The following is a 20,763-nucleotide window of genomic DNA, read 5'->3' on the forward strand; positions in this document are numbered from 1 at the left end:
GTCTGTCATATGCATTTTTTGGATTATGTGTTGTCAGGATTACTCAGAAAAACAAGCTTTGTTCTGAAAAAAGTGTCAGTAGCTCTTTGGTTCATTCTGAGTCTCCCCTTTCTACCAGGGCCTGCACATTCTTGTTGCTGCCAGGCTCAATCAGGGAACATGTGTCTTGCACGTCCTCCTGGTGAACTGATAGTTGCTCAGGCTTGTCTCGGCATTATTCAACATTAAAAGCAGCAGAAAGACCTCTTTGCTTGATCTTATCACTGATCAGCAGATCTTCCTTGCTCCACCAAGCAGCAGACCCTCCTTGCCCAAGCCACCACTGATAACTTGTAAAAAATATGAACCTCCACTATTAAGGAGCAAGATCAATTTCAAGCTGCTGTATCTGTGCTTAGGTAGAGCACTTTGCTACAATAGCATGACATCAATGGCATGCAACAACATCAGGGTGACTGCCATGAAGGATTCTTTCACCTTGGCTTAGGCCTCTTGCACCAGAGCCAATCCAGCTACAAAAGCTGAGTCACTCTTGAAGTGATGACTGGAAAGACTCCTCTGTGCATCACAGTAATTACAGAAGAAACCCTGCCAACTAAGCTACCTCGAACACAGGTTCCATGCCTTTGATAACATTCTGCACCAGTACCTGGAGCATTGATTCTGTCAGTGCTGGTTAAGACCAGGGCCATTATTGCCAAGTGATTCCTCTCTCCCTAGCTCCCAGTTGTGTAAGAGCTTGGAATGACAGCACCTAATCAGAGCATGCTTCTTTGGTGCCTCATATCTGATGATGCCACTTGGTCTCTCAATAACTATTATTCATGTCTACTCAAGCACTCACTGTCTTTCCACCTCATTCTTTTTCCATTTTCATACAGGTATAAAAAATTCTTACAGCCAGTATGAAAACTTTGATACAGAGAAAACACAGATAGAAGCTGTGATTAAGAAACATAGCAATCTTCTGGGGGACTCAGACTGCTTTTCATGGGTCAGTCTTCCTACATCATGCTTTGTTTACTGAATCCATAGAAAGCTCTAAACTAAGTGGTATAAACCATACTAGTTGTTAAAGCATCTATTTCATTTTGATCCATAAACGTTGCAACCTGTATTTTATTTTCCCAGCAAATTCAATTTTTTACAAAACATCCATTTGGAGTCTAAAATGTAGTACTCATAAAGATACAAACACTTGTAAAAACACAAATCTGTGCAGCTCAGATTTCAGCTACTAGTATTTTCTGAGAGAAAACCACAAAAATAACCAAAATATAGTTCAATCACCAAAAAAAAAATCAATAACTCTCCCTTTTGCCCTCCTGAAATCTTGTTAAGTATCATAGAACCAGAGAAACACAGAATATTACGCCTTGAAAAGACCTTTGGAGATTGTCCAGTTCAAGAGCTCTTCTCAAGCAAGGTTAAATGCAACATGTTGCTCAGGGCTTTTTTCAGTCCGTTTTTGAGTATTTCCAAAGATGGAGACTCCACAACCTCTCTAGAAACCTATTCCAGTATTTAAGCACACTCACACTGAAAGAGAAAAAGGATTTGTTCTCTTATGTTTAAGTCAAATTTCCTATATTTCAGCATTAATAAATAAATAGTTGAGGATTCAAATTATGGTACTCATTTACATCCATGACATACATGGACATTCAAATTTCCACTTGCAGAAATGAAAGACAAATGCATTGGCACCAAAACTTTGAATATTTTTTTCATAATTGAGTTTTTAATCAGATTGCTAATCTACAGGGCAACCAAGGGGCAGAAATTTACCCTTTGGCATAGAATTTTTGTCTATTTTTGAGGTAAAGATCAGTGAAATAAAGTAGTTCTTTCATGATACTTCTTATTAGTTTTGACTAAAAAGGGGACAACAGACAGTTGGCTAATTCAATGCCATGAGCCCTATGCTGAAGATCAGCCAGCTGGCACAATCAACTGCTCCAGGCATCTTTCCAGTTTATGAAGTGGAACATTTAACATATTGGTTCAAAACACCTACCCTATTGCCTATCATGTGAAAACAGAATTAGCTATGGTCAATTTAGCTATGTGCAGAATATAGAAGGATAACCAGCCATCTTATTCAGCACTATTTCTTTGTCCCCAAGAGTGTATACATTCCATGCCTGTTGAATTATCAAAGGGAAAATACATTTCATTACTACTTACTAAAGGCAGTAAATAATCTACATGCTTTTAAAATTGAACCACCTCCAAGTCAGGATAGAAAAACTAAGAAGGTCTTGGTATGTAAACCTAGTGTTTAAAATTCAGAAGGAAATGTTAAAGCTCATTGCCAGCAAGTTTTAAATTTCTTTTTCTGGTCTGTTTTAAATATTTTGTCTCCTGAAGATATCTTGTTTAATAGTGCAGAAATTAACTTTATTGAAATATTGAAATGGTCAAAAGCATTAAGAGTAGTTAGTCATCTAAGTCTTATTGAAGCTCCTACTTCACTTAGGAGAATTTACTTGAGTAAAATGGTTTCACAGAATCACTGAGTAGATGGGTTTGGAAGGAACCTCTGGAGACCATCTAGTCCAACCCCCCTGCTAAAGCACATTCTCCTGGAGCAGGTTGCACAGGGCCACATCCAGGCAGGTTTTGAATATATCCAGAGAAAAAAAACTCCACAAGCTCCCTGGGCAGCCTCTTCCAGCTCTCTGACATGCTCAAAGTAAATAATTTTCTCATATTCATATGGGACTTCCTGTGTGTCATTTTTGCCTATTGACCTGTCACTGGGCACCACTAGAAAGACTCTGCCCTATCATCTTGACACCCATCTTCAAGAGGTTTCACAGAATCCCAGGATATTCTGAGTTGGAAGAGACCCCCAAGGATCATGAATTCCAACTCTCAGACCCACAAACCCTTGGCAATATTGACACCATGCTCCAACCACCCGAGCTCATCTCAGGGTCCACTGTGTGCCTATAGATGAGATCACCTCTCAGTTATCCCTTTTCCAGACTAAACAGTCCCAGCTACCTCAGTATTTCCTTGTAGGATAGATGGTTTAGACCCCTCATCATATTTGCAGCCTTCCTCTGAATCCTCTCCAGAAGCTCCACATATCTCTCTTACAGAGGAGCCCAGACCTGGACACAGAATTCCAGATGTGGTCTCATCAGATCAGAGTAGAGGGGCAGGATCTCCTTCCTTGTCCTGCTGGCCACAGTCTTCCTGATGCAACCCAGGATGCCATTGGCCTTGGCCAACCCACCTCCCTGTCTGCTCAGGTATCTCACACTTCCTGAGCTTACCTACAGGGATGTTATGGGAGACAGTGTCAGCAGCCTTGATAGCCACACATCCACTGCTCTCCCCTCAGCAATCAGGTCATTCCATCACAAGAATCTGTCAGAAAGGATTTTCCCTTGATGAATCCATTTGACTACTCCTGATAAACTTAATTTCCTTCACATGTTTAGAGAAGACATTCAGTATATTTTTAACATCTTTCAGGGATGGAGAGACATGGTTTGTATTTTTCACTTGTGAGGGAGTTTGCCTTTAGGGGGCTTTTCACCAGCAAAAGGTGACATAATACTTCTATTTCATAAGAGTTGAAATTCAGGTAGCCAGATGAGTTGACATAATTTTGTAAAATAATATAATTTTGTAAAATTAACATTTAGTACTAAGACTCAAAAATGCCAGATAAAAAGGCAGTCCTAGGTCTACTGATCTAAATATCAGGAGAAAATTAACAGAACTCCACCAAGAAGCAGAAAATTGTATAGCAATACTAAAGTTACTAATAATAGGGTAATAACAAGTCACAACCTGCTCTTCATCAAGTGGTCCATTTAGGCAGTATTGAAGGCAAAAACAAATGCACATGAGAATATGAATTTCACTCATTTCAGGTTGATTCTCTTTTTTTCATCTTATGATTCAGTTTTAGTTCCATTGGGGTAATAATGTTGTGGTGTTTAACTCCAGGGCAGAACTGAATTACAGGAGCGTTTTGTATAACCTAAGCAGATACACAGAATCATAGAATCATTTAGATAGGAAAAGTCCTCTGAGAATATGAAGTCCAGCATTTGACCAAACACCGAGTTGTCAATCAGACCACGGCACTATGGTCTGATGGACCACAGTCCAGTCTTTTCTTGAATGCCTCCAGGAAGGGGATCCTACCTGGTGCTGGACATTCAGAAGTTTAACGGCCCTTGCTGTGAAGAAATCCCTCCTTATGTCCAGCCTGAACCTCTCCTGGCACATCCTGAGGGTATTTCCTCTTGTCTTGTCACTCATTGCCTTGGAGAAGAGAGTGACCCCCACCTGAGTACAGCCTCCTTTCAGGCAACTGTAGAGAGTGGTAGAGACCCCCTCTTGCCTCCTTTTCTCCAGGCTAAACAAACCCAGCTCCTTCAGCTGCTTCTCATAAAACTTACCCTCTAGACCCTTCACCAGCTTCATTGCTCTTCTCTGGACTCACCCCAGCACCTCAATGTCTTTCTTGAAGCTAGGATTAACTACCTTTTTTTTACATTTATTTAATTATATTTTATTAATCTTTTGGTTATATTATATGAATAATAGATGAAGTCTAGGCTAATTGACCAAAATAGTTCTTTACAAAGACATTTCTTGGAATGAACCTTTATCATCACACAAATCACTATTATAAATGTTACAGTGAACTTACAGACCAGGGTTAAACAAAAAAGTGCAAATTATTCTTGAAAATAATTGCAAAATATGGGGAAACACTCTTTCTTACATGCAGTTTTCCTCTATATTTCCTACATCAACACAAAGAAATCTCGGGTCATCCATGAACAAGTACAGTGCAAACTACTGTCATTCAGAAAGAACTTAGCATTCTGCAACAAAACTTTCATTTCCTCATTAGCAGAAACAGAGTGAACACAATGAATAGAAGTTTCATTATTTATTTATTCATTATTTCCGGATAAAAGCTAGAACCAGTGGCTTCCTTTAAGCCACAGAAGCTTTATTGATGTTAAAAGGTTGTGTGAGTTAGGCAGAAGAAAATGAAGTTGTTACTTTTAAATGCTGGGGTAATGGAGCCAAACTTTCTTTCAGAAACAGTAAAGAAATGTGCTTCTAAGACCTTGACATTTAAATCTATTGTATGATCTGTGGTTTTCCATTTCTCTACCACTATCCATTAGTGTGCTAGGGTTTATTTAGGATTTCTCTTTTATAACTGAAAGGAGACACAGATATAATTTGACCTGATGTAAGCTTATTGAGCTATTTAGACAAAACCAATTTTTCTTCTCTCAGTCATTATCTCTGAGGTGTAACAGGTTCAGATTTTTGGGGGATGATTTTGTTACTAGAGAAAATGCTTTATAAATCAAAAGTAACACTTACAAATATTCTATACCATGAGTATTTCAGACTCATAATACAATAGAATAGTTTCACATTTAATTTTAAGCATAAATCAAAATTATATTAGTATCAATAGCATGTATTATGTAATTTAAATAATAAACCACTAGTTTACTGAAATGAGATTTGATTTACTATTCAAACTTCTTTTTATGTGTAGAGAGGTGTGTCTCTTTTATAGAGACGTGGATCACACCCAGCTCCAAATGCTGTTCATATCATGGTGTACTAAATCTTAAGCAGAAGTACCTGTCACCATAGAAATTTGGTAGAAAGGGTCTGAACATGGAGAAAGAATTAAACAAACAAACAAACAAACAAAAAAAAAAAAAAAAAAAAAAAAAACCAAGAAATATCAACAGTCTTGTACTGAAGTAGTGGGCAGGGCATGGCTGGTCAGAGGAAGACCTAAGGATGTGGGAATACTGAGTGAATCACTAAAGTTTTTCTCATCTTTACAGCTGAGATCAGATGGGGTTTCTGTTGTGCCCACTGGTGTAACCAAGCAGCTGCTGTTTGCAGTTCGATGGGTGTTGGTCCTTTTTGACTGGTTGAGCTGAGGATAAAGGAAGGGCCATGACAGCAGAACAGAGCTAAACAGTGCAGGTACAAGACAGGGTTGCAGAAGAGGTCATCCTGTGACTGCTTAGCTGATACGGTAAAGGAGTGAGGGGAAAAATTAATTTCTTTCAGACTTTTCTCCCCAGATAAAATAAGGCTGAAGCTGCAGTGTTCCTTAGGGTACTAGCAGCAGGGAACTTTTCAGCTCAGGGAAGGACCTCACACAACAATGCATTGATCTGCCCCATGCAGTATAAATATTCGGCACCAGGAAAGGCTCTAATAAGGGGAAGGGGGAGAGCCTCAATACTGCAGACAATACAAACCCCCAGCAGTCCCTCACTGCCATCATGGAATATGAATTTCTTTACCAGTTTCAAGAGTTTTCAGAATTACAGTACAAGCTGTTACAAATCACACTGGAATCAATAAAAAGAGTTTGAAATTATAACTTTTCTTCAAGTTTTGAGTAAAGTATCTCCTGGTTGAACATCCAGCCTTTCAATGAATTAGTAAGCCACAACTAACAAATATTCCCACCATTTTGATGCTGAAGAAATTCAAGCCTGTTCTGAGGATGCTTTGGTAAATGTTAATATTAAGCCATCAGTTAGCTCTTGGAGTGTGACATTTGGCATTTGTGTGTGGCAGCCATAAGTAGATGTGGATTTAGTCTTGGTTCAAAAACTGTAATATTTTCTTCATTGATTTTTCTCTTAGTTTCTGCAGTATATACATACCACTGATTTAAATCTGCTAGATTTCAAGAGAAGCACCATCATAATGAGTTCCATCTTTTCTGAAATTGTTACCCCATATTATTGAGGCCCATGTTCAATAAATTCAATTTGTACTATGGACTTTGTGAAGTATGAGAAAATAGGCAAGCAAAGAAAAAAAAGTCTGGCTGGGGCAGAAGGCACACTTCCTGGAAGTGGCAGCATGTCTTTTGCCTTGTGGTGGAAGAAGGTTGGAAGGACTTTATGTGAAGCTCCACGTGGATGCCCACAGTCCCACTCAACCAAAACATTCCCCTTCCAGGCTGCTTTCCACTGCCAGGTCTCTCACAGTGTCACACCCTGCCAGCACCATTCTGCCCAGCATGGGGACACCATGAAATTCAGGCTGGCCACAGCTGCCTTCCCTGTTCCACAAGGACATGCTGGCTCCAAGGCAAGCATTCCCTGTCTGTGCCTAAAACTGCTCACTCACACAGCACATGTTGCTTTCTTCTGTCCCCAAGGATATGGATTTTTGACACCTACAGGAGGTTGCTTCCATAGCTAGATCGAGTGTCCTATGATCCCAAAAAGTCAGATAATAGAAACTAATAATGATTTTTAGATAAAAGATGTCACAAAGAAGTTTTTTCCAGTAGTCATAATGCTTCAGTTTTTTATTGCTTAAAGATATGGCTTTAAAAATATGTCTAGGAGTTGAAATACATCTTGCCAGCTTAATTATAAACATGTTGGAAAAAAATGTGTCTAGGGACTCCTCACTTTCCTTGTAAATGAACTTAGTCTGGACTAGACTTTCACAAAACACTTAAGTTCAAGCTCAGTTGCAAAGCCACCAGCTAATTACACATCTTTCAGTTACGCTTTTTATAAAATTATCTGACATTATTTCACTGTCAGGTTCATGTCATGACGCATAATATGACTCGTCAGCAGAGAAGAAAGTTAGAATCATTCACTTTAATGGAAGGCAGAATAGCTTGCATTTTTTCCCAGAAATGTTGAATTTATGAAAATTGACTTTGAATTAATTGGACATGAAACCCATCGCAATGGAAAGATTTTTATTACATTGTATTACTTGTTAAATCAGCCTATCACCATTTTTTTCTTTTTCATTGTACAGCCTTCTTTTTCCTTTCTGCTGCTTTTTTTTTTTTGCAAAGACGAATGAAGTGACAATTATTTTTTGAATTGCTGAGAGCTATTTTCATGTTACCTGAAGATTTCAGCAGTGACACCTTGCTTATACAGGCAGTGCTCATCATCTGTTGGCAGACAGTGTCAACCGAGAAGCCACACTCATCGTTACAGAAAGTACTCAGCTTTTTAAAGGTAAATTTTTTTTTTGCTCTCTTTTTGGACTAGGTAGTGCTAGAGCAGCAGACCAGGAAGAGGGAATATCTGCATGTCAGCTCTCAGGACATCTCCTAGAGTTGGCCCTCCTGAAGGCTACAAGTCTGGGAGGAGCACCCTGTTGCACTATCCTTTTTTAAAAATAATAGTAATGTTATTAAGAAACAGCTGAAATTCAGGACACTGGTGAACAAAAGAAAAAAATAGATCAAAACAAAACCAGTCTTCTTTTATGCCTATTGATTTCACCTGTCAAATCAAACTGGGGCTTGAAATCTCCTGCTTTAAATACCTTTATGTCGTTTTTGACAGCACAAGTGGAATATCTCTCTAATGGTGTTGTTACAATCAATTAGTTTCCTGCTTCTGTTATGACATTAAAATTCTTTTGTTTGTATTCATAGCAAACGTGCAAATATTTCAAATATGCTTAAAATTCAGATATTTGAAAGGTCCCATTTAGATTACTTTTTTAAAGCCTCATGAAAACTAAAAATAAATATTCCTCATAAGAAATGCCTAAACAAATCACATAAAGAGTAATGTTCATAAAATAAGTAATCATATTTTCATCTGTTCTTTTTGTGGCATAAAGAGAAGGCCATAGAAATCTAAGGAACATATTTTGCAATTACTTCAATTGATTTTAAAACAAGCTTTGCTTACATGAAAAGGATGAATCTGATACTTTTCTGAAGTCTACTGCTACATAAGTGTTCACAGTATTTAGCCCAGAGATAATTGGGTGACTTAGACAATGTGGGAACTTTGTGGTACTTTTGCTGTCATATATCCAAGGACTGCAAAGTGCTATAACTCTACACCCACAGAATAGCCCCATTTTTATGTCCTCACTAAAGCTGAATGGATTAATATCTTGTTTGCAAGAAAATAAATAACACATCAGTCTGTGCAAAATGAGCCATTTGGAATTGGGCTCTCGTAGCAATTTGAGGCAGCAAACACTGTATGCCGACTCAGTTCCTGAAGAAGGAGTAAGAGGCCTTGGAGCAAATAGGCTACTGAGATTGCAGGCAATTTAGAAAGGTTTTATTGCAGCTGAACACGAGGTGTAGAGACAAGATGGATTCCAGGAGTCATGCTGGGTCAGCTCTCTTACTGAAGTGCCCTCCATCTTAACTTGATGAGGAATTGCATAAGCTGCTGTGCTGGTTTTGGCTGGAGTTGAGTTACTTTTCTTCACAGCATCTAGTATGGGGCTGTGTTTTGGATTTGTGCTAGAAACAGTGCTGATAACACAGGGATGCTTTGGATACCACTGAGCAGCACTTGCACAGAGCCACAGCCTTTTCTTGTTCCCCACCCCACCAGTGAGGAGGCTGGGGGTACACAAGGAGTTGGGAGGGCACACAGCCAGGACAGCTGACCAAAGGGACATTCCATACCTCATGGCATCGTGCTCCATAATAAAACTGGCCATGAAGAAGGTCATCTGTAGCTGCTGATGTTTGGGGACTGCTTGGGCATGAGGTTGTGGGCAATTGGGGTTTTTTTGCATCACTTGGTTTAATATATTTTCCCCTTTAAAATTTTTTTCTGGTTTCTGGTATTTTGGTTTGTTGGGTTTTTTTTAAATTATTAAATTGACTTCTTAATCCATGAGTTCTCTCCTGTACAGTTCTGATTCAGTGACTGGCTGTGTGGGGCTGAGCTGCTGTCTGGAGCTAAAACACAACCACTGCATTGCACTGACCAATAGACAATTGTTTTCTTAGAAAAGATTTTCTTCAATGCCATATTTTCCTTGAACTGTAAAGGAAATTTCAGACAGTACAGTCAAAGCTGTTTCTTACAGAAATTCCTTGCAGAAGTTCAGAGAGACAAGGAGACCAGATGTTCAGACATTCAAAAGTAGCTTTACCATAGAAAAAGCCACTAAGATATAACACTGCAATCTAATATTAAAAATATGGAAGTGTTGGTTTAGATTTCACAGAACTTATATTTAATCAAAAAATATCAGAAACAGACTTGCTTAGCTCTCTCTTTAGCTGAGTTATCCTTAAGTCATCTCCTTTTGACTAAAGTTGTAGTGCTTAAACTTTTCTGGAATAATAGCTTCTAAAAAGCATTCTTCATTTGGTGCTATTTCTGTATAATATAATCATCTAAAAAGAAATTCCAGTATAGAATTATTGAAATACAAAGCTCTGAAGCATCATGATGTCCTTGCATCCCCAGTTAGATTTTTACTGCAAGGAAACACTGATCAAACTTAATTATATTTTCAGTGTGTGACTTTCTTTTCTTAGTTTCAACATCTAAAACCACTTAGTTTTCAAATTATTCTGAGCAAAGCTTATAGTATTGTTTTATAATTTCTTGCCTAAGGATTTTCTTTTGCCAAGTCATAAATGTAAGTGGAAAACATACAGTGATAATAACTTTAGAATGTAAGTCATAAAGGAAAAATAAGATTCAAATTCAGATTTGCCCTCTGGTTGTAATTGTGGTGTCATTTGGTATCAGAGCAAGGCCTTTGTACACACCCAGTGCTCTAAGTTATTATTTGCCCTGTCCAGCAACTCCCCAGATAATGTCTGCATAGAGACTGAATAGATATAATGGACTGACTTGAGATAAGAAAAGGTGATTGAGATACTTCCCAGCCTCCTTCACAACAAGGGTTTTTATTAATTGCTGCAGGGACTCTAGAGCTGAGAATTTTGGAAAGGTCTAGAGATTTCCCTAGGCGGCTTCTGGTGTGCATAAACCAATCTCTATGTTTAAATATGTAGATGAATATCCTGGGTGGAGACTTGGACTATCACAGAGAATCTCAGGTAGGTGATTCCAAATTGCAGAACTGGCCATATTGTACATAACTGTAAGTACAAACTGTTACCACAGATGAAGCATCATAAAATAAGTTCTTTGTACATCAATAAATTAGGAAATATTTTGTATTAAGATTAATACAATCAATAGTGTAGGATTACAGGTGTTGCTGAAGAGGTTATGTATGACCTTGGGCAGCTGGAGTACAAAAACCACGTAGAAAAGTGATTCAGGATATTTATTCTGATTCAGCTGAAGATGTTGTTGCAAGCACCCCTGCAATGGGGGTTTCTATTGCTATCCAGGCAGCAAACAATCATTATTTAGAGGTTTTATCTTCTATGTGAGCATTGTCTTATGCAAAGAGGAATTTTTAGCAAATTTTCTGTGTCTGCATAGCAGTATAGAGTTTAGGAAGATGAGAACCTAAATTCACTTCTGCTCATTTGAAAAGAATTATTGAAAAAATATTGGGGGGAAACTGCATAAATTAAAAAGAAGACTGAAAAGCCAAAAACTCTAACTTGAAGGGACTGCCTGCTATTTTTTTTTTCTAGAAAGCTATCTTTATGATTAAATGCATTTTTTGATTATAAGAAGCCTTCATTTAAACACTCCTTATTAATACAAATATACTAAAGTTAAATTCTTTTATAATAGCTCCCATTATGGTAAATGTATTTTATAGGAAATTTTATAACAACTTGCCTCAGAGTCCCTTATCAATACCCAGGTGACTTCAGTTAATCATTCAAACATTGCTATATATGGTGTTCTAGCTGTAGGGCAAGTGAAAAGAGAGAGGGGTCTGTCATTTTGTTGACCTTCTCAGCAACTGGATAAGCTTTCATCAACTTTCTCATTAGCAACATCTGACTGATTGGCTAGGTTAGCCCAAGCAGAGGAGCAAAAGCCAAGCAGACCATTTGCATATTATATTAATGACATTCATAAAACACCATTTGGCATTCCTATGGGAAGCATAACAGCACGATCTGATTGCTTTTGCATTCACTAATTGTTGCAAAGAAAATGGCAGTGTTTACCTCTAATATTTTAGGGATACAGTTTATTTCTACCTTTCTAGGAATGCAAATCACAACTGCAAAAGAAATGCCTCTGGTCGATCTGTGAAGAAAAATAAATTAACTGATGAAGAAAGAAAATCCAAAATTATTCTAACTCACCTAAAACTTTAGGTTAAAATACCCACATTGAACAAATCTCCAAAGATCAAGCAATATGTCCTACCTTGGTCAGAGGCAATAAAAGCAAGTAATTCATTTTGAAGTGGCAAGCTCATAAAAACACTGGGTGAGAGGTAGCTCATGAAGTTACCCTGGTTATATAATCATTGTATAACCAAATATTAAAATACCCACTTTTAGGGGCATTGTTATTATTAATTACAGCACTGGGTATAATTTCGCAATTTCAGGAGCTAAAGATTGGGAGACACAGTTCTATCCCTGTTTCCTTTCCCCCTAAAAGAGTACAAGCTGTAGCAAACTCTGCCCTATCATACTTCATTACCACTCATTTAAGAGCTCAGAAATACTGCCCAGTGTGAGGAAAAAAAAAAAGGAAAATAAAATCTTTCTTTCTTTCTTTCTTTCTTTCTTTCTTTCTTTCTTTCTTTCTTTCTTTCTTTCTTTCTTTCTTTCTTTCTTTCTTTCTTTCTTTCTTTCTTTCTTTCTTTCTTTCTTTCTTTCTTTCTTTCTTTCTTTTCTTTCTTTCTTTCTTTCTCTTTCTTTCCTTTCTTTTTTCTTTTCCTTCCTTCCTTCCTTCCTTCCTTCCTTCCTTCCTTCCTTCCTTCCTTCCTTAATTCTCTCTCTAGTACACCAAAAGTTAAGTAGGATGTACTAGAATATAAAGAAATGTGTATTTTCAGATGTAATTACTCAACCGTGTGCAATCTAAAATTAAGTCTTACCTTTTTCATGGTGTTCAAGCAGATCAGAGAGCAACACCAGCACTGACTATTCCAGTTCAGACCTTCCAGAGCCTCCACAAACCCTACGTGTGTGTATATATATATATATATATATATGCATGCATATGTTTGACACATTCCCTGGATAACCTTGACATGTAACTGCATCTGGGAGATTAATAGTGAATGTAATTGAGTTATATTTTCTCATTATGAATCTTGCAAATCATGTTATGGATTTTTCCCTTCAAGGAAAGGTCTTTGTAAACAATATCATCACTACATTCCACAGGTGCATTGCATTTACCACTAAAACATACTGTGCCTTGGAATATCATCTGTGTAAACATAAATAGAAATTCTGGGACTTTTAGACTGTGCTGAATTCAACTGCAAGCACAACACAACATGCTTGGGAATCAGTTCTTATGTGTTATTGCCCTCCACATCTATGCTTTCTACAGGAAAATTATGGGAAATGAGGAGCAGGTAAATAACTCTCTGCTTCCTGCTGTCATGATTTAAACCCAGTTGGAGATTAAGTACCACACAGCCACTTGCTCAACCCTGCCCCCTGCTCTCCACCTCACCCCAGTGGAATGGGGAGGAGAATCAAAGTAAAACTTGCATGTTGAAATAATAACAATGTAATAACAGAAAATAACTGCAAAATAAGGTAATAAGAGTAAATAATAGAAAACAAGTGTTGCACGGTGCAATTACCTTATGGTCCTACTGGCCAATGCTGTACCTCCCTTTCATCCTTCTTCCCCCACGTTATATACTGGCACAATGCCATATGGTCTGGAATATCTCTTTGGTCAGTTTGGGTCACCTGCTCCAATGGTCTCCTCCCAGCCTCTCATGAACCCCAAATTTCCTAGCCAGTGTGGCTGAAGAAAAGCAGAAAAGGCTCTGTGCAAGCCTTTTTTAGCAATAACAAAAGCATCCCTGCATTATCAACCCTGCGTTCAGCACAAACCCAAAACATATCCCTGCTGTAGCCACTGTGAAGAAAATTAACTCTGCCCCAGCTAAAACCAGCACAACTGCCTATGACAGCACCTCATAGGATGTTTTTTTCTTTTTCATTTTTACAAATGTTGAAGCTCTGCTGAAGCATTTTACACAAAAAAAAAAAAAAACTAGATTAAGGAGTAGAATAATGTGTTGGATGAAACATATAGGTACTAAAAGTTAATTGCTGCACATTAAATACATGCCATGTTCTGTGTGACCTTTTTCCAAACACTGATACACTTAAGCATGAGCACACAAACTCCTGCTTTCTACATTCTGTTTAATACATAGTACTCAAGATTTTTAGAAAATGTCATGGAAAACAAAAGTACAAAAGTGCAAAGAAATATGGGGAAATCCCTGAGGACATGATCTTTTACTGCTTATAGAACTTTGAGCTGATTACACGACAACTGAACTTGTCATTTGTGAGCATTATACTAATGTTTGATAGCTATACTTCTACCAGTCTATGGTTTCTAATTAGCAGAGGAGATGTCTCCCTAAATTTAAATTAAATGCTTATTGGAGACATTTATACTCAGGTTGCTTAAAATATAGGAACTCATACTTAGTGTTAAATATGCATATTGATATTTTACTGATTATAACTATATTTTCATATGTCAATTTGAAACCTAGACACAAGAGATTAAATTAGCAGAATAGAATAATAAAAAGGGATTTACATATTTCACTTTCTATTCAGTCCAATTTTTTTTCCAATTAGATTCTGTTTTTCTTGTATGTCCTTAAGCCTTAGAGGAATCTCTGATAGCAGTATCTGAATGTTGAACGCTGCCTTATTTAAATGTGGATTATCTTTGTAACTGCCACCCTTTTCTCAGTAATTATTAAGACTTTTATATTTTAACCTGTGCTTCCAAACAGGTGTTCCCTGCAACACACAGACTAAAATAGCATGTACAATGCTATGCTTCTGATTAGTGTAATTAGTATCTGTAGTACAGAATTTAGAATTTCCTACCATGATGCTGTCAAAAGAAGAAGACTAGGAAACCACTGTGTAAACACTAGGAAAACACTGTCAAAGATTTCATTATGGATTCAAATTTGAGGGCCTACATTGTATTCATAAAATGCATCTGCTTAGATAATTGCTATTTGTTGGATTTTACACCACTGTCAGACACAAGGGACATCTGCAGTACATAATAGTATATTTATGCATCAAATGAAGTTTTGAATACATGGTTACATAAATAAATTATCCCTGTGAAGGATGAATTAGCATAATTAATATCAACCTGCACTGAAATCCATATAATTTTATCCTGTTTAAGTAGAGCAGGTGAAGGTTTTGTTGTACTTCTCAAGCCAGCATTCTGTTTTACAGAATTAAACCTCTTTTACATGGGTTAATCACAGCCAAAACTGAAGTAATAAAGATTTATTCTGCTTTCAATATAAATAAGGTTTGGTTTTCTTAATGCTTAGCAAAATGTTTCTTTGGTACCTTTACTTGACAAAGTATTTTTTAAGAATGTTATATACTTTCCTTAGAAAAGCAAAATAGGGAGAATTGTGAGACATGAAAAATTACAAAGAAATTTCCCAAGTTTTTTATTATAAGGCATATTTTAGGCTGGGGGAATAGTTTCTCTATGCTTAACTTTTCCAGTTTCTGGAAGTCATACTAAAGCAGTCCTATTAACAGACAGATCTAATGATAACGTCTAGCTAGCCAAGCTGAGAGCTGTTTGGTGTTTTGAAGCACCTGAGGAAGATTCTTTCAACTGACAAGGCAGTTCTTGTAATTTCTACATATTCAGTGTGTCACCTTGCCAATTTGAGAGCCCTTGCACAGCCTGGATGGCCAGAAACCCTGTGGCAAAGGACTGCATTTTCAAGCTTCCTTAAACATATGAGAAGTGAATCTGAAAAATTAAAACATACGTATGTGGGCAGGTTCTAGGGTGATGCTTCTATACAAGAGAGGCATGCTTTGTTTTTAGGAAACATTTTTACTTGTGGGCACTAAACCACACCAGTTCTAAGGCAGTATAGGGTCACCTTAACCCAGTGCTGCTTTGTGCAGCCATTGGACACTAAACTATCAGTTTTGCTATCAGCTCTGTTTTGTATTCCAGAACAGACAGGATTTACACTCAGGACGTCTCTATTTTATACCAAAGATTGTCTTCTTTCAGGAAACACTTTGATACTGAGAGACAGCTGTCCATTAAGGCTTTGCACACAGACAGCGTCCTACAGATTGATTGACATAGCTGTGCTGCAGCTTTGGATAAAAGGATTCAGTAATGGTTTAAAACATATCAGAATTGCCCAACAATCACCTCTCCATTGACTGCTGCTCTCTCAGCTAGGCTAAGAGCCTCTGGGATAATGGGCTGTCACATGCAATGCTCAGCACATGCCAGTATCATCCAGACAGCCTGGCACTGATTACAATGAAGTCCTAATAAATGTGGGGCTGACTCCCTGTCATCCTCCTTTGTAGCTATTTCTTCATGCTCTCTATGGTTCAGGGAGGCCTTATGGTCTCCCTGCACTCCTAAACTCCCTGCACAACATAGAACTTTACCCTGGCACCTAGAGCACTTCCTCTCCCTCTTTCTTCCCCTGTTTAGCCACGTTATCCCAAGGGTGCTAGCACCATCACAGATGGACTCAGACTTGGCCAGCAGTGGGTCTGTCCTGGAGCCAGCTGGCATTGGCTCTGTCAGACCTGAGGGAAGCTTCTGGCATTTCCTCACTGGAGCCACCTCTGGAGTTCTCCTCTACCAAAGCCTTGCTACACAGCCTTGATACACTTCTCTCTTGCAGTTTTCAGCATTTGTAGCTCCAGACTTCCGCACTGAAAGTTAAAATTTGGTGGAAAGCTAGGCAAGGGAAGACAAGGCTGATACTGGAATGAGTAAAGGGAGAATAAAAATTCCATTTACGTATCTTCTGGCATTTAATAATGAAAAAAGCTGCATCTACAAATTACCATCTCATGCTATAGAAGTGTTTCAACATGTTTTATTGAAAAAGAAATTATTTTGCTCTGAGTATGTAGCTGCATCAAGTGTTAATAACTTTATCTCTTTGTGGGAAATTTTTTTTAACAAAAATGATACATAAAGTTCCATTATAGCATAAAACAAAAAAACTTTAATTGGGAAGACACAGACACAAACTTTTCACTGCTGCAGTTTCCCCATTAACACCCCTGTAAACAGTGTCAGCAAATGTACCCCACAGTCTAAATTATCTCAGATGCTAAAATTCTGCCAGAATATTTTCAATGTCCACTTCTACCTTAAATGAAATGCTGCCCTTTAGTACCTTTCAGTATCTGTAATTCCACTCCATCTAAATCAGACGTGTTTTCCATATTTGCTAGCTCTGTTGAAAAATTGCTTTCATCCACATACAGTCACTGTTGCTCATAAAATTTATATACTGTACTGCCAATTTGTTTGGACATATGATCAGCAAGATCATATGATCACCCCTCTTTAGTCACAAAGATCAGTTCAGATAATACAGTATATGCTATTACACAATACTTTAAAAGAAAACCTAATTGAAAAAATTATTATTAGTCTTGAATGGAAACTGCATTTTTAGCTACCAAAAATATAGTGCTCTTCATGAGGATAACTTTTTAAGAGTCAATATATATGCACCATATATATACACACTTTTTTTTTGTTGTTACAACACAGTTTCAGTTTTACAAAGAACTCTTAAGATAATTCCAGTGTTCATCTCTCAGACTATCATACATACCAATTACTCTGGGAGCAGAATAGCTCAAAGCCCAGAATGGCCACATGTAATGGAAGTGTACATACCCACTCTGACTTCTCAAGAGTGTAAAGAGTAGACTTGAGTAGTGACAAATCACCTCCTGTGTAATTCAGCTAGTTGTTTCCTGAAATAATCTGCTGCATCATAACTATTTTATGCAACACTATGGCACAAAAAGAAATGTCATATTACTAGTACCCAAATTCTGGCCATCACATCTTAGTGACAAAATGCCCAGTCTGCTGCATTTCATATTAAGCAATCAGTCTTCTTTAGTAAAACTATTTCCAGTTCTTTCTGTAGGACTCAGAGGCAGCTCATTATAGAGCAGATCCTCTTGTCTAACAAGCTGATTAATGAATGAAGCCCTTTTTTCTTTCTTTTTTCACTCTCCTTCTTTTTCTTTACCGTTCTCATGGTAGACACTGAAATGAATTCTGTCATTCCCATCAGGAACCCACTTCACAGGTGATATTCAGAAAAGTCTCTGGAAGTCCACCCACACAATCATTTTCTTGTCAGAAGAACATTGCTGAATCTCATATTTTCCCTCCTTCACTCTTTGTCTTCCCACATCCACCTTCATAATGACTGTCTAAATTTCAGTCCACAGCCAAAATATTTTTTAAAATTCTGATCTTTATTAGTAGCTTCTATTACAACATTTGGAACTCTTTACAGTCAAAAAAGTAGGAGACTAAGATCTCTGAATAAATAACATATAACAGTCTCACTTTTTGATGAGTTGATAGAAATTTTTTTTTTCAAGTAGGAATATATTCACAGATATGCTCATTTAGAAAAAAAACCTTGGACTTAATAGTAAACTGCTGTATAGTATTATATTTTACATCCATTTGGACATACTAAAACAGACAAAAATCTTTGGGCCAAAATAAACAGTAATACCGTATATCTGGACTCTCAGGAAGCCATATTCATGTTTCCCTTCCTGTTTCAAACTAAAGAATCCCAGTTTATTCGATCTCCTTTTTTGGACATCAGGAACCTCACCAAAGTCATTCTATCACTCCCTTCTACAACTGGGCAGGGGAGAGAAAATGTAATGCAAGGTTCATGAGTTGAGATAAGGACTAGGAGAGGTCAGGCTCCAAACACCACTTCGGGCAAAACAGGCTTGAGTTGGGAATATTATTTGAATTTTTTATTCGCAAAATCAGAGCAGGATAATGAGAAGTAAAACAAATCTTTAAAACACCTTCTCCCCACCCCTTCCTCCTTCCCAGCTCTACCTCCTACCCCTGCAGTCTGCAATGCAGGGAGACAGGGAATGGAGGTTATGGTCAGGTCAATCACATATTGCTCCTCTTGCTGCTTAGGGAGAAGAGCCTTTCAACTGCTCCAGAACTGTCCACAGGACACAGTTCTCCATTAACTTCTCCAGCGTGAGTCCATCCCATGGGATACAGTCCTTCATGCACAGCCTGCTTCAGCAGGTTCCTCCACAGGGTCACAAGGCCTGCTAGGAAACCTATCTCAGCACGGCATCCTCCCTCCACAGGTCTGCAGGCTGCTGCCAGGAACCTGCTCTGGCACGGGTTTTTCACAGGTTCACAACTTTCTCTTGAGCATCCACCTGCTCCAGAGCAGCTCTCCTCCACGGGGGTTTTCTGCATCCCTGTGGTTCTCCATGGGCGGCAGGGACACAGCTGCTTCACCCTGGTTTTCACCATGGGCTGCAGAGAGATCTCAGTTTCAGCGCCTGCAGCACGCCCTCTGTCAGAAATAGAAAAGGTATAGAACTCTTAGAAAGCTGTGTGAACGCAATTCTCAGGATGGAGAAATGCAAGAATGTTGAAGATGCAAGGACAAGAAACATTAGGGCTGTGAGCTGTGTAGAGACAGGCCTCAGGAAAATGTTAAGACAGTAGAAATATGTAACCTTAATAATGAAGCTTTATCTGTTATTTTAAACTATTACAAGCAAGCATTGTACAAAGCAAGATGTACGTGTAGCTTTATTAATTGGCCTCAGCAAACATTTGTCAGCTTTTAATATTATGCTGTTGGCTAGAAAGTTGTTAAAGGGCTTTGTAACAAAGAGAACTTCATCTGCTGTGCTAGCAGCTGAAACTGTTCCACCTCCCTTGCTTGGCTATGTAAAATGAGACTGATGACTGTGATGGAATAAAGCTTCGAGAGAGGTGCTCCATCATTCCTGCCCCATTGTTTGTGTACATAGATGTATGTAAATTTAAGATAAGAGAAAAAATATCCCAGGAAAAACCAACAACCCTCCTCCTCCTTCTCCACTGACCTTGGTGCCCACACAGTTGTTCCTCTCACATGTTCTCACCCTGCACTTCTCTGGCCACAACTACATCTGCACAATAACTTTTTTCTTCTTAAATATGTTATCACAGAGGTGTTAAACACCATCTCTGACTGGCCAGTGGCAGGTCCATCTTGAAGCCAGCTGGCATTGGATCTGCAGGACATGAAGGAAGCTTCTGGCAGATTCTCACAGAAGCCACCCCCGTAGCCCCCCCACTACCGAAACCTGGCCATGCAAACCCAATACACATCACATTTCTTAAAGCTCTGCTCATTCTCACTTGCTGAACAGGACAAAGCACTCCAGCTCAGGCATTGCCAAGGCTTCCTTGAACAGAGGTCTGTGCATTCCAGGGAGGTGTTTTCCCTTCTCTGCAATGGTATCATACTGACTCAGGCTCCAGATTGCCCTCCAGTGTCCCTGGCCTCTTCTGAAGAACAGATTCCTGTCATGCTGCTGCCTTTCCTTGCAATATTCAGGGATGGCATAACTCTTCAGTAGCTGTCTAGGCAACCTGGGGCAGGAGTTGCTGAAACTACAGTGGTACCTTGCTTTCTCAGCATAAAAATTCAGGTTATTAATCTTACCTTTAGTGTATTAATCTTAGGTGCATTCATGTTAGAGAGAGTCCTCATTTTTCCACTACCACAGCACGACAGATTTCCATTATGGCTGAAGCATAGACATTATTCATGTTTGTTTATTTTCAGTCCAATATGTAAAACTATTTTACTCAAAGCAAGAGTCCAAGAGTCTTACCTAGTATAACAATAGCAGCTGTAATAACATTATGATGGCAGTAAGAACTTTAGATCATATTCACTCTTCTACACATGAGGAGAAATAGAACTGAAATTAAAATAAGTGGAAATATTAAAAGTTGT

General features: G+C 38.3%; 1 protein-coding gene across 1 annotated transcript in view; it reads right to left on the reverse strand.

Moving 5' to 3' along the window:
• Positions 1–18,202: 18,202 nt before the first annotated feature.
• Positions 18,203–20,763, reverse strand: part of SOCS6 (suppressor of cytokine signaling 6) — a 119,672-nt gene continuing 117,111 nt past the window's right edge. Inside the window, exons 6-7 of the transcript XR_015806537.1 lie at positions 20,639–20,728; positions 18,203–19,320 (exon numbers count right to left, since the gene is read on the reverse strand). The gene's annotated coding sequence lies outside the window, so the exon portion shown is untranslated. The remainder of the gene's footprint in view (positions 19,321–20,638; positions 20,729–20,763) is intronic.

The sequence above is a fragment of the Sturnus vulgaris genome, chromosome 1 (genome assembly GCF_052056855.1).
Source record: "Sturnus vulgaris isolate bStuVul1 chromosome 1, bStuVul1.hap1, whole genome shotgun sequence".
Taxonomy (NCBI): Eukaryota; Metazoa; Chordata; class Aves; order Passeriformes; family Sturnidae; genus Sturnus; species Sturnus vulgaris.